Genomic DNA, 22,441 nt, shown 5'->3' with positions numbered 1-22,441 from the left:
TTAACTTTTGTCAGCCCCTCTAAATAATTCTTATTACTTCTTAGCCAGATCTTTTTCCTTTTCTTTTATTTATTCCCTGTTTTTAACCTCCACTTTCATCTCAGCCCACTCATGAGCTATAATTTTTGAAGTATTTCTATATTCCCCAATAACTCTTGAATAATTTCCACTACCCATTCCTTAAATTCATCCCTTTTTAACAAGTAGTAGGGGGAGCACCACTGAAAAAGTAACTTTTGGCACATGATCTGAAATAGTTATTGGATGCGGAGCAAAGTTCTCAATTAAATGCATGTTTCTGTGAAATATAATTCCTGTGAAGTCTAGCAGAGTGATATGTAAATTTACTCAGAGTTCCTATTACTGAATTCATGTCTTTCATACCAAATATTTTTATAAAATTTCTTCAGAAATTTACCCTTTTTTGTTATATTTCCCTTTTAGGCCCCCCATATACATTCTCATTGTTGCAAATAAAATTCCAGTCTGTACCTATAAGTAATATTCCCCGCTGAAAGCTGATAATTTCTCCCAAATTGCTTTAAGCTCAAAAATAGCAGCTTTAGGTGGAATATACATACATGCCAGCATAATCCTCATTCCTTGCCAAAAAGGACATTTCAGTGTTGTGGAACATTTTGGGGCACGTTCAAATTTTTCGGGATACAAAATTAATAAAGCTAAAACTAAGATAATAGGTGTAAATAATGTACCCACACACTGATTGGTTCAGCAATATCCAAATTTATGGGGACGTGATAAAATGAAGTACTTAAGAGTATGGATTAAAAAGGATTCTGGTGTGGGAGCTAAGGATACGTGGGAAGAGACTAAACAAAAGATAATACAAAAACTGAGAAACTGGAAGCTGTGTTATATGGATATGGATAGCTATATACAAGCAGTTAAAATGCTTTTAGTCACTTTAGTTTTATACAAAGGGCAAGCATATTTTTATTAAACAGTAGAGAAGTTGTGAATAGCAATTAATAAAGAGCTGAAGGATTTTGTCTGGGAGGGAAGACAGCAATAGTCAAGTGGGATAAGCTGATTCTTTCAACTGAACAAGTTGGTTTGGGATTACCCATTTGAGGGGGTATTTCAGAGCTACACAGTTAAGGCACCTATACATACCACAAGCAGAAACCTATAATTCAAACTGGAAAGAGATGATGATGAAATGGGGGGGGGGTGGAAGAAATAAGGAGAGACTGGGATTTTGGATGCAGATCCTTAAGGAGAATAACAATAACCATACAGAATATTTTATTCATAAAGTAGCAGAAAGTATTCTAAGAACTAAGCCAGCATGGGAATGGAAAAAGAAGATTCTGAGGGTAGGAATAACTGCAACTAGAGGATATAGACAATAGGCAAGAGGGGACTGGAATCTATTGGAGAAAACTGGCAAAGGAATCAAAGTACTGGGAGCAAATAACTAGAGAGGGAAAGGTAATAGAATGGGAAGAGGCCAAGAACTTATTTGGACTGCAGGTTAGAGATTGCCTTCCCTATCAAGGATTACTAGGAGAGTATAGGCAAAGAGAAAGAAATAGGGGGATCCTAAGCAAAAGGCAAGCACTGGTCGAGTTTTTAGTAAAATCTAGAACAGAAACTGCTGTTATAAAATGAATAATTAGGAAAGCATACAAAATATTACATTATAAGAATCAATCAGAGGAGTTTAGAAAGGACTGGGAAGAGAAATTGGATAAGCAATTCACAAAGAAACAATGGGGGACGTATGTCTCCCTAATATGTAACACAGTCTAGAAGATTTAGGATCTTTGCTTGGAAGTGTTTACGTGGGTATTTTTATACCCCAAGTAGACTCCAAAGAATTTTTCTTCAGGTAGACAGCAAATGTTGGAGGTGTGATTGGTAAGAAAGAGGTAATTGGGAACATATTTTCTGGGAGTGTAATGAGCTGGCAGATTTTAAAGATTCCCTGCAGACTGCTCCATCAGAGATACTGGATGAGCAAATTGATTTAAATAAGGAAATTATTTTTTGAGATATGAATCGGAATTGCCTAAACATAGTAAGGCCTTGCTTGTCTAATTATGGTGGCTGTCAAAAAAACAATTGCTAGAAAATAGAAATCAAAGTCTAAACAAACTTTACTAGAAATAGTGAATATAGTAACAGAGATAAAGCAACTGGAATTGGGAAATTTAGGAAAGGGTAGGAGCGAATTACATAGAAAAAATGAGAACTGGGAACAATACATGGAGAGGAGGAATAAGGTTTAAAAGAAGACAGGATTTGAATGAACCATGTAATATTTGACTGACAATGACTGGATAGATTATAAGTGATGTATAATGTTTGCAACTAAAATTATATCAATATGGCTTGTGATGTAAAATATTTGCAACTAAAATTATGTCAGTATGGTTTGTTTTCAGTTATATAAATGTATAATTGCCTGTGTCATATCTGATAATTTCATAAAGATGTTTCTTGTTTTAAAAAATCCTCATCTCTTGCCAGTAGCACCTTACTGCTTCAAATCTGCCATTATATTTTCCGTCTTCTATCACTACTGGAGCTCCTCCACCAGTTAATATAAGTACTCATCTTTTCCCTTTGTCCCTGATATTCTGCAGAATATGCATTCTGAAATCCTTTCTTTATCAAATTCACGTGCTCACGTCTTTCAAAATGCATTTCCTGTAGCATCGCTATTTGCACTCTGCATTTCTTGATGTAACTGAGTATTATTTCCTTTTTGTTTATACCTGTGAGACCATTCACATTCCAAGATAACATGGAAAGTGTCACCTTTATGGTAAGAAGTCATTATTCCCATCCATTGTATATGGCAGTATTTTTAAATGTATATTTCCAGCTTTTGTGATACATGAGGTCCCTCATAAAATCCTCCAAGGCTAACTTCGAAAGAAAAATAGCCAAGGATGCGAAAGATAACCACAAAGCCTTCTTTAGCTATGTCAAGAATCTAAGTGGCAACTCGCAGATATGCTCTGAGCTAATGCAAAATAGCACAAAATATACGGAACCCACTGATATTGCCAACATCCTGGCAGATAGATTCAGTGCAAACATCACCCCCCTCTCACCCCCAAAAGGGCCCACAACAATACTGGAAAAGTGTAGTGTCCCAAAAATCACAGACGCACAGGTGAAAACAGCCCTTTCAAAAGCACAGTGTCAATGGGGCCAGATGATGTCCCAGGCTCCATCTTGCATGAACTACAGAATGAACTAACCCCCCACCTAAACACACTGTTCAACCTCAGCCTCTCCACAGGCTACTTTTCCATAGAATGGTGTACAGCAATGGTTATTCTGCTCCACAAAGGAAGGGCCACAACTGACCCTGGTAACTATCACCCCATAGGCCTGACTAGCCTGGTCTGCAAGGCTATGGAGCGCATCATCATGGAACTCATTAATAAAGACATTGGGAACCTCCAAACACTTGACCTGACCCAGTTCAGTTTTGTTAAAGGCGGATCATGCCTACTAAACCTGGTTGACTTCTTCGAGGCAGTCACCAAGGCCATAGATGAGTGGAAGGTAGTTCACACAGCCTACCTTGACTTTGCCAAGGCTTTTGACACCATTCTCCACTTGGGAATTATAGAAAAACTCACCAACCTAAACATGAACCCTTACGTCACGAGATGGGTTGCTAAATGGCTTACAGACAGAACTCACACAGTATATATAGCAGGCTCCAGATCCAACTCTAAACCAGTCAGAGTTGTTGTGTCCTACAAGGCTCGGTCCTGGGACCCCTACTGTTTGGCATATACTTCTCAAAAGTACAGGCAAACACAAGAGGACTATGGCTAACCAAGTTCGCTGATGACTGCAAACTGGGAGCCATAATTGACTCTCCAGCTGACACGGACATTCTCCAAAAGGGCCTTACTGAGACCAACACCTGGTGTCAAAGTCATGGTCTCAAGCTAAATGCCAAAAAATGCATAGTCATCCCTTTTGGGAAAAACAAAACACCCATGAATTACCACATAGGTGGCAGCCCCCTTAATACAGAAGAGGTAATAAGAGATCTGGGTACCCAGGTAGATAGTAATTTCTCCTTTGACAATCATATTGCCAAAGTAGTTAGGAAATCCTTCTATGTAGCCCATCAAATTACCAAAGGGTTTGCATCTAGAAATAAAGAGGTTATAGTGCCCCTCTACTCGTCACTCATCAGACCCATCATAGGGTACAATGGCTCATTTGGGATGTACCTCACAAGACACTTCCAACAGCTAGAAAGACCACAAAAGTACCTAACCAAGAGGATTACTGGCCTCAAACATATGTCCAATGCAGCCCGACTGGAAAATCTCCAGCTGTACTCAGTCGCATATCGCTTACTCAGAGGTGATCTCTGCCTGTCTTACAAAGCCATGTCCAACTCAGAATTGATGGACATGCTCCACCTAAAGAAATCCAAGTCACTGCGAGCCACTCGCTCTAGTGAGCTAAACCTCACCACAACAATAAATAGAACATGCTGGAGGAATAGATTCCTGTCACAGAGACTCCCCATGCTTTGAAACAAAATTCCTAACTACATTAGGCAGAGCACCTCACTAACACTCTTCAAGAGAAACCTTGACGCGTAACAGAAAATACACCCCTGGGATCACTTCATTGGCTCTTCTTGACAGAGGCTCAGTTAATTAATCAATGGGGCGGTGAAAGCTGACACACTCTGGCTAGGCTTATAAATGCCCTCGGGCAGATAGCCTAGTACCTACCTATGAAACTTTGTCCCCATTAATCAGATCTATATTTCTTAAGAATGGGTATGCTGCTTTGTCAGATGAAAATTCCACCAAGGTGGATGAAATTTACCCCTAAATTCTTTCTGGTTTGACCTATATCTCTGAATAATTTTGAAACAAGATGACTCAAATAGATCACATTATCATTTGTAAAATTATAAAATAAACTACTAAATATGGCAGAGAGTGGTCTTCGGACTTAACCCTTCTGCCACTTTCTTTGTTAATTGTGAGGTTCCCACTGGACTGTTTATTTTGCCCTTTATGGTTCACTGTTTATATCTTTCTTTTTTGGAGAATGACAGTTTTTTTACTATCATTGTTGCATTGGTGATGTGTAACAGTAGCTGCTATTTTCTTTCTTTGATATTTCTTAACCAACTTTCAAATCCTTATAATGCATCCATTTTAGATGGTTGATAGCGTAAACTTAGTGTTAGCACTGAGGCTTTTGCTGTGTCATCCATGCTATCCTCAGGGATTCGTCAGTTCTGAATTTGCCTGTCAGTAAAACTTCTTATAAAGACAAACTTCAGTTTGTGTAGAGACAGATTTCATTTGATGTTAGAGATGCATGACTTAGGGAGGGTTACTGACAAGCTAGAATTTAAGGGCCAGGTGTTAGTGGTTGTCAACTACTTCCTTTCATTAAAAACTGGGAGACACTGACATTATCAAACACCTCATAACATCTGCCAATCTCACTGTAGTGGTGCATCTCTTTTCTCTTCATGATTGGGCTACTGTAATGGCCTATGTTGGGGTTATTGGACTTAGAACTAGGTCATCTGCAGTGTGTGCAAAATTTAGCTACCTGGCTATTTAATGGGTCTCGCATATTATGCTTATGGTTGTGCCTGAAATGCCCTAGTTTCCTAAAAGACCATGTACTAATTATAAAGTTCTTTTCTCGGTTATCTTACCTTGCATGGCTTGAGTCACCCTTATCAGCAGGGTCACATTTATTATTATCCTTCACAGCCTATGAGTTTTGTGCTCTAGGGTTAGAAGTACTCTCACAGTACTAAGCCATTTGGACCTGATAGTGAATCAGCATTTACTTTCCTAAGTGCTTCATCCATTTCAGTAATAATAATTTAGTTTTCAAATTCTTCCTTAACTCATTTCTGATTTTTTTTACTTTCTATTCTCTGTCTCTCTCTTTTATTTTCTTTCTTTTTACCTTATATATATTTTCTACATGCTGCACTACAATACTCATAGTTTGCTTGTGATCTTTTTAAATTTCCTTTTACATTTTTCATTTTCCTCATTATACTAATATCCTCTTTTACCATTTTAATAAAAAATACAAACTCCTTCTCCCTTGTCAATATCTCTGCTTAAACAGTAATGTCTGATTTTTTTCTTCATTTCTTTTATATATTTCATTTTCCATATTGCAATACTCTCTTGTATTCATCTATATATTCTCCAATACATTTCCATACAGCTTTCTATACTTCACTTTCCCTTCCTTTCTTATATCATCCTGTCATTGGGAAAAAAATACATTTTTATACTTATTTTGTTAATTCAGTACAATATTCAGACCCACTTTTTTATAGACGTCCTCAATAACTGTAATGCTTCCCACTCTCCAAATTCATGCAATAATTTCCCATTTATTCTGTGGGCGTTCCACAATGGTCTGTTTTGGTATCAATACTGTTAACAATATTCCTATCTAACATTCCAGAAACTAATGTCATTTTGAATAGTAAACTTGCTGATGACAGTAAAATTGGTATTATAGTAAACTCAGTTAAAGATCAAGAAACACTGCAATGTTATATGAGTTAATTATATCTGTGGACAGTAAGGACCCCATGGAGATTTTAATGCAAAAAAAAAATTAATGATTTGCATTTTAGTAAGAATAGTCTACATAATCCATATGCTTTTAATAAAGTCATACTGAGAAGAAAAGAAAAGATAAAGAATTTAGGAATTATTGTAGGATTTATTGTAGACAGTGAGAAAAGGACTAAGGATAACCAGGAACTGCTACATAATTAAAAATGTTATTTTAAGAAGTTCCATGCTTTCTCATTTATCATTTTTTATTTATTTGCTTATTTTTCCTTGTTTTTCTTTATAGTTAGCCATATTGCAAGATGATCAGAAAAGCCTGTTTCAACTACTTCCCCTTCTGCTATAACTAAACTTTCTGATACTATAAAATAATCTATTTCATTTCTATACATACCCTTTTTGTAAGTCCATCAAATGATGTCCCAAAGTTTTAACTTACATATTCTAACTTCTAACTTTGTTCTTATATAATTTCCATTCTATTTATGCTGGCCTCTTAAATCACAAAGTCTCTGGTTATTATAATATTTATATTTACCACTACATAGTCTAAAATCTGATGAAATAAGCTTTCCTTTTCTTTACAATCAGTATAAGCATATAATGTTATAATTTTATATACTTGTTCTTTCCAATTTTAAATCTATGATGGTTAATCTTCTCATTTTGCTAAAGTTACATCTAATATTTTAATGTATTTCCAGACAATATGACTATTCCAGAACATCTCTCATTTCCCAAATTCCAGATCGTCTTTCCTCTCCATAGTTTTGCTGTTTGTAATCTTTCTTCATTTGTTAATAATTTTGTGTCTTCTACTATAATTATATCTGCATCACACATTTTACACCACTATAAAATTCCTATTCTTCTTACTATATTCTTAATACTATTCAAATTTGCAGTAAGTACTCTAAAATTTATTTTTTTCTTTTCCATAGATTCATGGTTTCATAAATTTATAGCCAATTACAGCTACCAAAAATACACCAAAAAAAAAAAACTTGAGAAGACCAAGAGAGCAGTACAAAGCCATTAGCTCTTTTGTCCTTTATTAATGGGACTTCATCAGAAATACCAACCATTTTCACACATGGGTATATAAACACTTAAATAGTTACATGACTACACCATCAATCAGATTAGTCAATTGAATAAGAAACTTATTATTAGCAACTTTGTGTTTAAAATTAAAATAAATGTGAATAAATATTTAATTACATTAAATTTATTAAATATAAAACATTGAAATCACCATACCAATGAAACAATTATATATATATATATATATATATATATATATATATATATATATATATATAAAATTAAAATTGCAGCAAGGAAGACTCCCACTAAAGTGCAGTGTTGCAGGAGAAAAAATATAACGAGTAGAACCAACACCACCAACACAGCCAGATTAGTTTCTTGTCTTGTTTGGAACAAAGCAGTTCAAAGCAAAATCACTGGAGACATAAAAACATAGTAAAAGTCTTATATATTTAACAAACTAAACACAAATAAACTGTGATAAGTGCTTTCGGGTACTTACAACCCTTCATCAGATCTATCAATAAAAAACATTTCACACTTTTTAAAAATGCTAATGTCAAATCAGAAATCATCCTTATCTTTAAATGACCGATATTAATTTACAAATACATACTTCAAAAGATAAAAATTCATTGGTCTGTATGTCATTTCATAAGGACCAATAAAAACTATGTAGTATTTCCTCAGCTTCCTTATACATAATTGGCTCGCAGATGTTTCATTGTCCAATCAAAGTCATCTTTCATTTGCGATGGATAGAAGGTCCATCTGCAACTACTGATATCCGAAAGTCTTTGATAACAATTCTTGTTTAATTAATTACAGCCTGTATAAAGCAATGAAAGTCAAGACATTCCATCTCCTGCTTGCCTGTATAACCAGAGAATGTGATTTACTGACATATAGCAAAACAACTTAATACTAGTGTAGCGTCACTGCATTGTAAACAATATAGTACGATTTGAAAATGTGGAATACATTCTGCACTGATAAAAATGTTTTGGTTGCATCTCAGTGAAGTGAATTAGAATGTGAATCTCACCTAGTTGTGAAGTTCATATCTATTCAGTGACTGTTATTGTATACCACTGGCTAAAGTGTGAGGATGTGGTTATTATATTGGTTTCAATGCAGTGACGCTGCACTAGTATTAAGTTGTTTTGCTATAATGCCTTTCGGAGTAACCCTGGGACCGATGAGATGAATTTCTCTGCTGCCTCAGCTTTGGGTAACTTGCCAAAGATCCAATGGTATGTCAACAAAAGGGACTCCAGTAAGGATTTACTGCAACAGGTGAACCTTTTATTATATATAAATTTTAGTAATCTGGACAATATGAGCTCAAATAGTACTGAAGGGGTGAAGGACTTAAGTATGTTTTACTCTAAAGCTAAAGAACTTGAAAAAAACTTATACAAAAAAAAAGGTTGCAATGGCAATGCCTCCATTTGGAGGCATGCCTTTATTATGAGATTGTCCCAAGAGTACTGAGAATTTTGATTATGCCCACACAGGGGCGAACAAACTTGGAGCTCATGAAAAAGTGGCAAAGTCTGAGCCTTGAAACAAGTTTTGGTTACATGAAACTTTTAAAAGAACATTAGGAACATTAGGAACTAAAAGAGAATGAACTGGTTTGTGAAACTGAATGACAGCAAAAGAAAATTGAAGGTGTTCATTAGCAATAGGTCATATTTTTTCTGTTTGGGATTGGATGTGTAGGGGTGTTGAGACTAGAATTACTAGGATGGTTGGTGTTACCTAAGAGTGGTCCAGGGTTTTGGTGGATGTCATGACTAAGCAGTAGCTTAGAGGGAATGTTGGTAAAGTAATTTCAGTTGTTTGATAAACTCATTGTTGAATAACTGAGGGTTATAGTGACTATCTTTAGAAGGCATTATTTTAAGTGGAAAATATTGGAGGCTAGTAATATTGACAAGTGTAGGAGAGATGGTGAGATATGTACATGGAGTAGTATGGTAAGGTGGGTTAGTGATGTGATGAAAAGTGGTGTCTGTAATGTGTTGTGGTGACAAGTAGTGAGGTAAGACAGTAATATGAGCGTAGTAAGATGTGATAGATGAAGAATGAGCATGTTATAGGTCCAGTAGTTATAACCAGGATAACAGGAAGTACGTGTAATTGATTGAGTGAAGGAGTGTCAACCTAGTGAATAAGAGTAGAAGCAGTGGGGGTGGGTGGGATAGGGGGGCAGGGAAGGGGAGCGGAGTGAGCCCAAAGGGTGAACGCAGCAGGCAGAGCAAGTCCTAATAGGAGGGAGTCCAATAAAAACAATCAGGAGCCAGAAAATGTAAGTAAGACAATACACTATGTCAGAACTTTTAATCTTACAGAAAAAAAAAGTTGCTAGCAAGCTCTTTAAGGATGAGTAGAGCTAGGGGAATTCGGACTGAATTAAAATTTTGTTTTGGAATAGTTTTGATGCTAGACACTGGAACTAACCTGTTAGCATACAGAGGGAATAGGGATCTTATACAATTAGCAGAGTATGTCGCCACCTAGTGGCCAACTTGATTAAAGCTCCCCAAGTTGGAAGCTGAATGGAGCTCATGCAGCTGTGCTCACCTCATAATGATAGTCACAAAGTAGGAGAAAATTGTTAAAACAATTCCGTGCAGTGATATATGATTAATTGTAAAAGAAGGCTTGTATATAAAAGTAAGTTGAAATTTCCCAGGGCTGATTTGAGCTTTTGCTGAAACTTTGCTTCAGAACAGGAGGTGGGGTGTGTGTGTGTGAATCCCGAGGCTTGTGGATGGCCCGAGCAAACTAATGATTAATTGTAAAGGAGGACTTGTATATAAAAGTAAGTTGAGATTTCCAAGGGATGATTTGAGCTTCTGCTGAAACTTTGCTTCAGAACCAGAGGTGGGGGGGGGCATGGATCCTGAGGCTTGTGGATGGCTCGAGCAAAAGTGAGCACAGACAGCAGACTAAGGGAAGCTCCTACAGGTTAGGACTACACTTATAAAAAAAGATCTTTTTAATGAATTAATATGATTCTTTTCTATTGACCATGGATATCAGTTAAAAATTTGTAACAGTGAATGTATGACAGACCCTTTCAATGTGGAACTTCGAAGAACATGAACTTTTTAAGACCACAAATGAGGTACGTTCCTTGTAATGAGGTACAGTTGAGAGGTATGCTCCTTCCCTCCCCCTCTCTCTCATGCTCTCACTTTCTCCCCCTCCCTCTCTCTTTCCTCAGATTAGTGACGTAATTGGCATATATTATGGGGCCCCAGATCCTTTATTGTTGTAACAATTCCCACAAGATATTTTCAAATATATGGTCATGTGCTTATCAGGGTCCAAAAAACAACTGTAGACATTAACAAACTCCTATGACCCTTCTATTATCTCTGCATGGATAAAGAGTTGATTATTGCTCTTTAGCCGGGATGAAATTCATAATCCTTTCACTCAATCAGAAACTGTACAAAGTCATATTTTCAGCATCCTGGCACAGGGTTAAGGAGAGTGATACATGTATAATATTCATTTAACCTTTTGTTAACATTTGTCCAACTAGGACAGACCCTGTTGTCAGAGGTGGCCTGGGGAGAAATGCTCCAGACACATATCTTTGGAAAGGGGGGGAGGAACCGGACTACCCAGAGGAAACCCATGCAGATGCAGGGAGGACATGCAGACTCCACACAGACAACACCCCAGTTGAGAATCTAAGCTAAGAACCTCTTGTTGTGAGGCAACAATGTTAACCACTGCACCACTTATGTGTTTCTCTCGCCCCACATCCTCATATCACATGCTCTGCCCCACTTTTTAAAACCCCAGTTTGCTAGTTAAAAGCACAATTACAGGCTTACATATAAAATTGAAACACCATGTTAATTATATCATCCCATCTGTGTCAAAATGCCTTTAGAATTTCTGGTTGGACCTCATCCATTTCTATACCCTTGCAACAGTTGAAATGTTAACCACGGCAGTGAACTTGTGCTCAGCAATGTACCTAGTCCCAACACCTGTTTGCAGCACTACCACCTCAGAGAAGCACATGCCTACCTGACTGAATATGAAGAAATAACTAAATTATAAAGCACTTAATTTGCAAACTGAAATGCATGTATATTAGCAATTACTGTTGCATAGTCTGTACTTTTGTAAACTGTGAGAGTAAATGTTTTGTCCCTACTTCATTATCAAGTTCACATATTCTGGTCCTTCCTTATCTACCTATTTAGATAGATACAGATATATGGGTGTAGGGCATTGGAAGGAATGGCCAGTTACACCGACACCTAGAATATCGATGTAATAATGACGAATAGAGAGATCGTCACACATTCTGTGCACTGTGCATGCAAGGAAAATTAGCCTGGATTGGATTAAACCAAATACTAGTGTTTTTGCAGGGGGCAAGCCCCCCCCCTTGCATCCCACACCCCACCCTGCTAATATATATAGGCCGATATTGGAGCATGATGCTTTTTACTATAAGAATGATTGGTACTTGCAGATCAAATGTACTGCGATGGGCACAACTTTTGTACCAATATATGCTCACCTCTTTATGGGGTATTTAGAGATTAATTTGATTTATGATGATCGTCATATAATCCATTTAAACAATTTATGAATATGTGGTGTTGCAACCTTCATGACTGCTGGTGTGTATTGACTTTTCCTGCTGTGTCTTGGGATGATTTTGTATACTATTTAAATTCAGATAGCTATGCTACAAAATTTTCTGGTATGATCCAGTTGTTTAATATTGATTTTCGTGATGTCAACATTTCAAAATTGATTGATGGCATGATGACTAATAGTTTATTTCATAAACCTTTTGCTAAAAATTCTATATTAGAAGCTACTAGTTGTCATCCGGGTCATGTGATACAGAATATACCTAAAGCACAATTTTTGAGGCTTAGGCGGTTATCTAGCTTTAATAAAGTATTCGAGGATGAAGCATGTAAAACTGGAGACTAGGTTCTTAAGGAGGGGGTACCTTAGTTGCAAAAGTGCATTCTATGTTTTCTGGACATTGTAGGAAGGACTTATTTAAACCTAAAAAACAAGATGATGAAATGTGTACCACTAATGTACCAAGATTTATTATGACCTTTGTTATGAACACCTTTAAAATAAAAGATGTAATCAATAAATACTGGCATATCTTAAGGTCAGACTCATTTTTTGAACAAAGTTTAGATGAATATTGTTATTTTGGGTATAAAAGAGGCAAAAATATTTCTGAATATTTATCTGGCTTTAAGAGGAGTACTTTTCAAATAAAAGAAGTTAAAGGTAATTTGTCCAAGGGGAGTACATTTTGCAGTAATTGCACTTATTGTAAGATGGTGTCCAGAACCAAATCTTTCACTTCTGTTAATGCAACAATGAGAGAGTCCAACTGGACATTCCTAGACTTGGAGAAAGCATATGACAAGGTCCCAAGAAAGCTGATCTGGGCAGTACTGCAGTGGTTTGAAGTCCCAGAAACATTGTTAGAATTAATGCAGGCTATGTACAAGGACACAGCGACTCAAATACGAACAGTGTTCAACCTCACAGGGATTTCCGGTGGCAGTGATTGTACACCAGGGTTCACCTCTGAGCCCACTGCTGTTCATACTGGTGATGGACTGCATTAGCAAACAGGTTGGGGGGGACGGATCAACAAAGTTGCTGTATGCAGATGATGTGACAGTACAGGCAGACTCTGAGCTAGAACTTCAGCAAAAAATAGGAGAATGGAATGCAAATCTGAAGTCACATGGGATGAAACTAAGCACATATAAGATGGTGGTAATGGCAGCAAATTGGGGAAATCAGAAGAAGCTGAGAATAGAGATAAAAAGGAAGCTAGTGGAACAGGTAAACAGCTTCGGGTCTATATTATAACATCGAAATCTACAAAGATCGAATGTTATAATATCGAACCAAAACACCGAAATCCACAAACATCAAACAGTCAGAATAGCGATTTTTTTTCCCTGGGAAAAAAATCGCTATTCCGAGAAACATACACACAACACAAACACACACAAAAAACAGCAATCCACACACATACACTTAAAATCCTACACCTAAACCCAAACTAAACTTTACATACACTACTAGCTATCCACTTACCTTAACCCGACCCTAACCCTAAGGTCCGTCACTATCGCACACTCACCTCACCCGCACCCTAACCCTAACTCACCTAACCCGCCCCCTAACCCTAACCTACACACAACCGCACACTTACCTGACCTGTGCCCTAACCCTAACTCACCTAACCCACCCCCTAACCTACACACAATCGCACACTTACCTGACCCATGCCCTAACACTAACGTCCACACAACCGCACACTTACCTGACCTGCTCCCTAACCCTAACTCACCTAGCCTGCCCCTAACCCTAACCTACACACAATCGCACACTTACCTGAACCCGAACCATAACGCTCCAACATATTGAAAGCTGAAAACAGCGAAGCCACAGCAACGGCCCACCGAATTCTTTCCCTGGGAAAGAATTTGGTGTCCTGCACCTTCGCTGTTTTCAGCGTTGGACATTACGGGTTCGATATTATAACATTCGATCTTTGTAAGATTTGATGTTATAATATAGACCCAACAGCTTCAAGTATATGGGAGGGGTGGCTGAGGAGAAGGGTAGTCTGAATGAAGAGGTCAAAGCTAGAATCAGTGGGGCTGCAGCCAACTGGCATAGAGTATCAGGTGTAGTCTATAACGGAAGAATGCCAAAGATGCTGAAAAGTAAGGTGTACAAGACAGTGGTGTGACCATTACGACTGTATGGTATAGAAACCTGGGCATTAAAGTCAGAGCAGTTGAAGAAACTAGAGGTGATGGAAATGAAGTGCTAGAGAAAGGTGGTAGGATGCACACTGTGGGACAGATGAAGAAATGAGGACACAAGAGCAGAAGCCAAAGTAACTCCAATTGCAGAAAAGATCAAAGAGAGCAGATTACGATGGTTTGGGCACATGTGCAGAAAAGCAGAAGGCAGTCTGGTGTGGAAAATATGGGACAGACAGGAAGAAGGTGGATGGATTGTGTGAAAGAAGACCTGTGACAGTCAGGCATGAGTGTTGAAGAAGTTAGGAGTGTGGCACTGAATCGAGAGAGTTGGCGACAGTTAACAGGATACCCCGACCCCATGTAGAAAAAAATGGGAAAAAGGGGGCTGGTGATGATTATATATATATATATATATATATATATATATATATATATATGTGTGTGTGTGTGTGTGTGTGTGTGTGTGTGTGTGTGTACAGATATACACAAACACACACATGCATATACATATGTACATTATGTGTCTATCTTTCTAAAATATAATGTGGTGTGTTTATTTTACTCATTTATTTATTTATATTTGTTAACCAGAAAAGTACACTGTTCCAAAAGCCCTTTTCAGGCATGACCCATGACCCTATCTTTCTAAAATATAATGTGGTGTGTTTATTTTACTCATTTATTTATTTATATTTGTTAACCAGAAAAGTACACTGTTCCAAAAGCCCTTTTCAGGCATGACCCATGCCTAGAAAGACATTAATGTGCAACTAAATCAAGAATTAAGCAATAATAACAATTACATTGGTAAAAGTCGCAATACAAAACAGCAATAAAACAAATGTACTTAATATGTTAATATTGCAGCATAAAAATACTTAAAGATTTGTTAATGTTCTAGAAATGCTCTAAGTTAATAAATATTAGCTTTATTAGGGTCTATATTGGATGCTCGAACTTTCAAAAATTCGAGTGTCATATGGTTGACACCATATGATCGAATTTTTTGAAAGTTTGTATGTTTTAATGGAGATCTCCATACAGCACGGAATGGGAAGATTTCCCTTTTCTGCACTGTAGTATGATCTCGGAGTTGGTATATTTAAAGAGTGGGGGGTGTGGGGGTGGAGGGGTGCTTGCCCCTGCTTAAAATGTTCAGGTAGGTTATTTGTGTAGTTTACTTTTTTTTTTTTTTGGATGTTCGAACTTTTAAAAGTTCGATTATGTGGTGTCAACCATATGACACTTGAACTTTTAAAAGGTAGGTTATTTGTGTAGTTTACTTTTTTTTTTTTTGGATGTTCGAACTTTTAAAAGTTTGATTATGTGGTGTCAACCATATGACACTTGAACTTTTAGAAGTTCGATCATCCAATATAGACCAGATTTATTACGCTGTGAATAGTGATCATGCATATTTATAACAGAGGCTGAGTTGAAAGAAGGGGGAGGTGGTTGACTTTAGTGGGAGTAGTACATGTTAAGTCTGTAGACGTAACAATAAAAACAAAATGAAGGTGAAATAATATAAATGTAGGAATTGTAGTAGGGGTTACAACATTAAGGGCTGTAGGAAGAGGAGATGGCGAAAGTGAGAGAAGGTTGCAGTGAAGTAAATGTAATTATATGGAGAAGGTTATGTTATATATGTGTTTGTGTGTGTGTGTGTGTGTGTGTGTGTGTGTGTGTGTGCGCGTGTGTGTGTACAGATATACACACAAAAATATATATATTCTCTTTTATTATAGTGAACATCTTCGATAACAATGATAAAAAAGGTGAACTAGCCAGATAAAACTGAGCATCTATAGTAGAATTTGCTATGACATTATTCTTTGAGCCTTTTGTTTATGGCAACGAAGTGTAATAAATCTTTAAGAATTATTTCTTACAGTCTTTACTTAATGCTTTAAATGCTAGCATGGTCAGTCATGATAAAATCATTTATTTCAAACAGCATCAAAGGAGCGAGGTTATGGATGAGTTCTCACTTAATAATGGTAAGGTGTAATTATGGATAATGATTGGGGTAGTTTTTGAAGGCTGAACGTGGACATCAGTTCATTATTTTAACTATTCTTTATTATGTGTCATGCTTAAAGTGTAAACACTTTATCTGGTTTATTTCTGAGTGAACATGGTTTTGTGTTTTAATTATCTGTTCTCAGAAAACCTTCAGTACAGGCCTATATTTTACAATTAGTGTATTAACACAGACTGTTTAGCATTGTAAATTAGCAAACAGATTAAACATTTTATCTGGTCTGTTCAGCAGAAAGAAATTCTAAATCCATCACTTCTGTAATAAACAAACACCAATGTTGCTTTTAATGGAAATAAGAATCTCTTTATCTCAGATTATTCATACAAACAATGATGTTAAATATTTTTGCTAGTGTCCTGTAGTCTACAATTAACATGTTCAGCTGTTTGCTACCATTCAAAGTTACTATTGCTAAAGTGTATTCTGAATATTGCAGAGAGTTTTGCTTACAGTTTTCAGGATGACTCATACAATGTTTTCAAAGTCATCAAGAAGGAATACAGTTTTCACTGTTCTAGTTTAATATTGTGGAATATTATGTAAGACATTAACTGCGCAGGTGTTATACATGCCTTGATTTTCACTTGCATGGAGCATTTCACTTCCCTCTTCTGTTATAGCTTGTTTGTCTCCGATATCCTGTACACGATTGACATCAGATCTGTAACAGTTCACCTTGCAGGCAGCATGCAATCGAGAAATATGTCGCATGTTATCATGGTGCCATAGCGAGGCACTTCTTAAGAAAAAATGCAGGATTTTCCAAAAACAAAATTTTGATAATATACCTTGAGGATGACTTATTGTCTTTGTGTGTACATATTTTCTTACTGAGAAAAGCACTGCTTAGAAACAATAATACTTTTAGCATTTCCATCTTCCTTTTTCTTGTTTAAACAAATCATCTTTATTGTTTTCCAGATAATATTGACTAATTTGCATCATCATGAAATCCAGAAACAGCTCAGCATATCTTCTTAAACAATTTTAAGCATGACCTTATGTTAAAACTTGACTTTTATAAATAATCATATGTGTACTGCAGTGTTTCTCTTAATGAAGTCATCTAGTCACAAACCCTTCACTTTTGTCACTCATTTTCTTATTTTATAGTCTAAAGAGTAAATCATAAGAATGCTACTGTGTACCTTTATTCATTCTCGTCATCTCAGAACATTCTTTCTGAGCAGGATACATTCATTCTCTTATTGTTTAAACTTCTCCACTTCTTCTTGCATAATTCCACATCACTTCCTTGTATATCATTTCCATTAGAATTCATCTCAGGTTTTGGGAACTTAGTACAATTAATATTTGGTTTACTTTCATTCTGTCTTATTATGCACCTTCTCCTTTGCGTTCTTGCCCTTGTACTGCAACTGGTTACACATTAATAACTCATGCCACAAGCAACAGTAAACTACTCTTTCCAGAGATAAAAACAAACAGTGTAAGTTCATTAAAAATGTATTAAGTTTTTGCAAACTGTGTAAGTTCACTAATAATGTGTTAAGTTCTCTCAAATTTGCACAGCCCTTTCTTTAAAACAGTTAAAATAGACTGCAAAACTGACGTCTATATAAACAGAATATTTTCAAATAATACAGGTGAGAAGAAAATGCCATTACATTCCTAGCTGTTTGCTACTTGAGTATACACGCTGACCATTATTTAAAGGGCCAGCAAATAATACATGGTTTACTGTTGAAATTCTGAAAATGCATTCATCGAACAGTCACAATGTCGATCCAAAATGTGAAAATCCATAACATCGAGCAAGCATACACGTTGAAACAGAATACATTGACACCTGTAGTTTGATGTATTCGACATAGCAGTAGGTGATGTCAGTAACCCAAGCTATGCAGCTTAATGTAGCATTACACTGTACAGTGAATGGGCGTGTGTATTTTACTATTTTGCAGGGGGGGCAAGCCCCCCCCCTGCACTCCCCACACCCCCTGCACATTATGCACATTATATATACCAACTCTAAGATCGCACTACAGTGAGGAAATGGGTTAATTCCCTGTTTCCTACTGTATGGCGATCTCCACTCACAATACCAAACTCAGATTATCGAATTACACTGCCCATTTGGAATTGTGTATTCGGTATAGTCTGGTTTGGCATTGTGCCCATGCCATTTGAGCTCCGACATTTTGAAATGTCAATACTAAACCTTATATATATATATATATATATATATATATATATATATATATATATATATATATATATACACACACATACACACACACACACACACACACACACACACACACACACACACACACACACACACACACACACACACTCACACACACTATAAAGAGCAAATAAAAGAATATATTCAATAACAAAATTTCCACAGATTAGAAGCAGGTCTTCCCAGGAGCTTTCCAAACCAAGTGCTAATTAAACTTGACTTTGCTTGTCTTTGAAGGTCTCTCTCACACACACACACACACACACACACACACACACACACACACACACACACACACACACACACACACACACACACACACACACACACACACACACACACACACACACACACACACAGAGTGATGTGAGTGCCATATGTAAAGGTGAGGAGCTATTTGTCCAAAAAAGGTTTAATACAAAAAATTTCAGTTTCATTTTTTCAGACACATTTAATACAATCAAAATAGCACTGCCAATAACTTGAGTTGGTTACTTGTACTAGGTGTTGCTCATGTTCAGAGGGGGCCTGCTTTTAATTAGCTCTCACATGTCTAGACGGTGGCACAAATTCTATGCCTAATAACTTAAATACATGGCTATCCCTAGAGTTTCTAATTTGTGATGCTACAGTTTTATTTAAACTGCCCTGTCTGATAGCTGTACATTTTTCTGAAAGTTTTAGTTTAAATTTGTATTATGTTTTCCCCTCATAAATACTCCCATATCTACATATAATACCATATACAAGAAACTGCATTACAAGTAAACAGTCAGGATGTAATCTTGTGTTGTGTCCAGTTTGGTAGACATTAGTTTACAGTAAACACAACTTGTACATCTGAAACAGTTCATAGTGTATTCCCCAGAAGGCACTAATAGTGGTTGTTGCCCTCTGAATGTTCATACAAAATATCATTTCTGTTATGAAGTATCTTAAAGCTCAATGTTGGAGCCTAGCCTACTACATTTGTTAGTTTGTTCTCACATTTCATATCTGACCAAAGCATCAGCAAGAGATTATCATGTAAAAGTCAGCTTTATACATCGTTGTTCATAGGTTCATAGGTTCATAGGTAGGTGCTAGGCTATTTGCCCTAGGGCCTATACAAGCCTAGCCAAAAATGTACCCTGGCTTTCGCCACCCAAGAAAATTATTTTCCTGTGCCCCTGTCAAGCAGAACCACAGAAGTGATCCCCGGGGTGAATTTCCTATTACCCATCCAATCATCAAGATTGTTCTTGAAGAGTGCTAATGAGGAGCTCTGTTTGACATAGATAGGTAGTCTGTTCCAGAGTATGGGAAGTCTCTGGGACAGGAATCTATCCCTCCAGCATGTTCTGTTTATTATGGTGACAAGGTTTAGGTCCCTAGAGCGTGTAGCTCGGAGGGATTGGGATTTCTTTAAGTGGAGCATGTCCAACAGCTCTGGGTTTGACATAACTTTGTATGTTAGGCAGAGATCACCTCTGAGTAGGTGATATGCGACGGAGTAAAGCTGGGGTTTTTTGAGACGGTCTGCATAAGGCATCTGTTTGAGGCCAGTGATCCTCTTTGTGAGGTATCTTTGCGGCCTTTCCAGTTGTTGTAGATGTCTTGTGAGGTACATATCAAAAGGGGCATTGTACTCTATAATGGGTCTAATGAGTGATGAGTAGAGGGGAACAATTACCTCTTTTTTTCTGGATGAGAAACCTTTTGTGATGAGGTGTGCCATGTAGAAGGATTTCCTGACCACTTTGGCGATGTGATTATCAAAGGAGAGACTACTGTCCACCTGTGTCCCAAGGTCTCTTATCACACTTTCGGTGTTAAGTAGACTGCCGCCTATGTGGTAGTTCATGGGTACAGAATTTTTACCAAAGGGGATGACAATGCACTTTTTGGCATTGAGCTTGAGACCATGTCTTTGACACCAGGCATCTGTCTCAGTGAGGCCCTTTTGTAGGATATCCACATCATTAGGAGTTTCAATTATGGCTCCTAGTTTGCAGTCATCTGCGAATTTAGTTAGCCAAAGACCTTTTGTGTTAGCCTGTACTTCAGAGAAGTAGATACCAAACAGGAGAGGACCGAGGACTGAACCCACTGGTTTGAAGTCTGATTTGGAGTCTGCTACTTTCACAGTGTGGGTTCTTTCAGTAAGCCAGTTGGCAACCCATCTTGTGACACAGGGATTTATACCTAGTTTAGTGAGTTTATCTATAATTCCAGAGTGGGGGATGGTGTCGAATGCCTTGGCTAGATAGGCTGTGTGAGCCAACTTAACCTCATCCATGGCCTTAGTGACTACTTCAAAGAAGTCTATCATGTTTAAGAGACATGATCTACCTTTTACAAACCCAAACTGTGTGGGGTCCAGGGTTTGGAGATCTCCAATGTCTTTGTTTATGAGTTCCATGATGATACATTCCATTGCCTTGCAGACGAGGCTCGTCAGGCTAATGGGGCGGTAGTTCCCGGGGTCTGTTGTGGTCCCCCCTTTGTGGAGTAGGATAACTGTCATGGTGCACCATTCAATGGGCACAAAGCCTGAGGTGAGGCTATGATTGAACATGGTACTTAGGTGGGGTGCCAGTTCATTCTGTAGTTCATGTAGAAGGTAGCCTGGGATGTTGTCAGGTCCCATGGATGCTGTGTTCTTGGCTTTGAAGAGTGAATTTTTTACCTGTGCAGCTGTGATTACAGGAACTTTGCATTCTTCCGGTATAAAGATGGGCTCTTTAGGGGGTGAGAGGGGGGTAAAGTTAGCACTGAACCTATCTGCCAGGATGTTGGCAATATCAGTTGGTTCTGTATATTTAGTGTCATTGTACTGTAACTCAGAGCAGATCTGAGTGTTGCCATTGAGATTTTTAACATAGCTATAGAATGCTTTGTGGTTGTCTTTAGAATCAGTGGCAATTTTGTTTTCATAACTAGCTTTGGAGGATTTTATGAGGGATCTCAGCTTCTTACTGAGGCTGACCAGGGAGTTCCTCCAATCGTGGGATTTTACTCTTTTTTGCAACAGTTTTTTTCTTCTGTTGTAGAGTTTATTTATGACAGAAGACCACCAGATTGGCTTCCTTTTTTTGCAGGATAGCATATTGGTTCTGTTAGGAATAGACAATCCATGCACTCGTGTAAGTGCTTATAAAGTGCATTTGTGTAGGATTCAGCAGTCGTACCTCTATTGTCCATCTGCAAGGGTGTCATGAAGTTTGCCACTTCTGTCTTAAGAAGCGTGATGTTGTAAGCAAATGTGAGAATAATCTTTTTTTCCTTGACCCAATTAATATGATTATTATGATTAATATGATATTAATATCCTGATGTTGGGATGTTTCTTTTCTTTTAATACACACAGGCCCCTTTTCCTCCAGGGGCTCAAGCTGCATCACATTCTTACCCAAAATTGTGCATGCTAGCCTCTAAAATATCTTGCTTACCCTGCCTGGGCAGCTCAAGGCCTTGGTCTGCATTTAATTTTGGGAATGAGTTATGTAATATGGAGTACAGATAACCCCACCCCAAAACATTTGGAAACCATGAAATACATTTGTAGATAGATAGTTTATCATTATCTTTTACTGAGTTTCATAGAGTCTTGAAATACTTACTTCTAATTTGTGTAAAAGTAGTAATTGAATCTATTCTTTTATATAGTCTTCATGGTCTAATGACATCCATGTCTCTATGAAGTTGAGTAAAAGATGTATATATATAAAACACATGACCTTTAACTGCTGCTTCCTTTCTCTTT

This window comes from Protopterus annectens, chromosome 14.part0 (assembly GCF_019279795.1).
Source record: "Protopterus annectens isolate FY-2018-M chromosome 14.part0, PAN1.0, whole genome shotgun sequence".
Taxonomy (NCBI): Eukaryota; Metazoa; Chordata; order Ceratodontiformes; family Protopteridae; genus Protopterus; species Protopterus annectens.
Note: the sequence above shows the minus strand (reverse complement) of the source record.